Genomic DNA, 2781 nt, shown 5'->3' with positions numbered 1-2781 from the left:
TCATCCAGCCTATCTTATTTAGACAGACCTGCAGAGATAATAAGATGCACAAAAACCAGAGCAAAACCAAGCAACAAAAAACTAATGACCAAAAACAAAAAAACCCCACCACAATACAACTACAACAAAAAAGAAAAGCTTGTAGTTAGTTCAAGGACTGTTTGTTGGCCTTTAGGAGTGTTTTCTGGTCAAGTCCGATGGGGTGCCAAGCCCTGGCCCCAAAGTCTATTTTTGGTATTCCCTGGGGACTTCATTGCTCTGTTCCCCTTGCTGTTCCTCCTCTGTTTCTTTAATGCTTCCTCACCCCCACTATCATGACCCTAATTCTACCTTACAAATCTGGCTGGACCATAGCATGTACATGGGTACAGTTAAGAGCTAGAAACACAGGGAATACAGGACAGATAAACTCCTGGGGACCAATATTGAGAGTAGCTATACCAGGAAGGTATGTGGAAGGTAAGGGAGAACCAATCTCAATGACTTACCTATAACCCTCTCCCAGGGCGATGGCCAAAAGATAAGGGAGTAAAGGGAGACAGCAGACAGTGCAAGACATGGGGAAATAATCATAATTTATAAATTATCAAGGGTTCATGATGGAGGGAGGGGAAAAATCAGGAGCTGATTCCAAGGGCTCAAGTAGTAAGAAAATGTTTTGAGAATGATGATGGCAACAAATGTACTAATGTGCTTGACACAATAGATGGATGGATGGATTGTGATAATAGTTGTACGGGCCCCCAATAAAATGATTGAAAACCAAAACAAAAATAACCTCTGGTTTATACACACAATGATGTACTACTCCTCCCCCAAACCAGTGAAAAAACAATGCGGCACCTCGTCTCGTAGAAAGAGGTGGAGGACATTCTGCTGAGTGACGTTAGCCAGGCAAAAAAAAGGACAAGGACAACGTGAGTGCACTGAGGGGAATTCTAACAACAGAACAGGCATAGGGAAATGTAAATTGCACGCTTCCTGAGCTGAGGACCAGACAGACGCTCTAGCAAAAGCCAAGGTAAACACAATGATGCATGAAAGAAAAAGAAAAAGAGAAACTGGGGGTCTAGACCCCATATCCGTACACCAAGCCCTGAGAGGACATCTGTACACGGCGCTGCCCAGGCACAGAGAGGACTGTAGGGCTGACAACAGCTGGAGACACGATGTCCCCTCGCTGGAACATACTGTAACCGAGGACCGTTCTGGCTAGAGTAGAGAATGTACACTGGTACAGATAAGAGCTCATGACACATGCAATCCAGATCAGATAAACTTCTAAGGAACAGAAGTGGGAGTGGCGATACCAGAAGGGTAGGGGGAAGTAGGGAGGAAGGGGGAACCAATCGCAATAATGGACACATAACCACACCCACACCCAGGGGGAGGGCCAACAGAAACTGTGGGGGAAGGGAGACAGCGGTCCGTGTAAGATATGAAAATAATAATAATTTATCAAGAGGTCATGAGGGTGGGAGGTGGGGGGAAAGAGGAACTGATACCAAGGGCTCAAATAGAAAGTAAATGTTCAGAAAATAATGATGTCAACATATGTACAAATATGCTTGATACAATTGATGTATGGATTGTTATAAGAGCTGTATGAGCCCCCAATAAAATGATCTTTTAAAAAAAAGATGCAGATAGCAACAGCATGGAAAGACATCCCCCCAGTCTCATATGCCTTTATGGGCCACAGAGGGGTGGGGGGAGCAAAAAGATGGCAATGGGGGAACAGGGCACTAATCCACCCAAGGGGAGGGAATTGTTTATATCTCCACAGGAAAGGGAGAGAGAGAGTAGACCTCATTCCGATGCTCCAAGCCTTGAGGGCGATGTCCCTGCTCAGAGCAGCTCAGTCACAGAGAGGACTGCAGGGCTGGCCTCAGCTCAAGACATGACGTCCCCTCCCTAGATGATGGTGCTATAAAGGGTAACAATGAAGATACAGTTGGGGGTGACCAGCTCGCCTGGGGGCAAACCAAGAGGGGCATGCAACAGCCCAGCAATGGGAGCAAAGACAGGAATTCCCTGAGGAATTGCCAGAGCTTGGCACCTTATCTGAACTGGTTGGGGGATATTCATAAGGGGACTGCACTGGAAGTTAAAAGTATAATGGGGAGGGGGGTGGGGCACTAGACCGCTCTAGCCTTGACTGCAGGATAGACTCCACCCCTACCTATGTCAAGTTGACATGAAATTGTGTAACTACCATAATAATGATTGGCAACTGGACTTTGGAAGTTGTAAACAAAGAAGGTACAGTAGTCACAAAATTTGGTCTAGCCCGCAGTGGAAGGCAGGACTGCGGGGTGAGGAAGCCTCAAGGAACCAGAGGACTATTGTGAGTTTCTTCGGTGCTATAGGCACCCTGGTTGGCTCATCCCTTCTTTGTGACCCTTCTGTGAGGGAATATCCCATTGTCTACAGATGGGTTTGGAGGCTCTGCTCTGATCCCCCTCATTCTCAACATGTTTTTTTGTTTGCTTGTTTTGGGTCTTCTGATGCCTGTTTCCTGATCCTGTTGACACCTCATGATTGCACAGGCTGGTGTGCTTCTTTCATGTGGGCTTATTGCTTCTCTGCTAGAGGGCCGCTTGTTTAACTTCAAGGCTTTAAGACCGCAGACACTACATCTTTTGATCGCCAGGCACCATCAGCTTTCTTCACCACATTGGCTTGTGTACCCATTTTGTCATCATCGATCGTGCCAGGAGGGTGACTGAGTTAGTTAATTGTGCCAGCCTGGCCGATAATCACATGTGGGGCTAATTGAAA

The sequence above is a fragment of the Echinops telfairi genome, unplaced genomic scaffold, assembly GCF_000313985.2.
Source record: "Echinops telfairi isolate 266 unplaced genomic scaffold, ASM31398v2 ScPeMD7_7400;HRSCAF=8409, whole genome shotgun sequence".
NCBI classification, from domain to species: domain Eukaryota; kingdom Metazoa; phylum Chordata; class Mammalia; order Afrosoricida; family Tenrecidae; genus Echinops; species Echinops telfairi.
Note: the sequence above shows the minus strand (reverse complement) of the source record.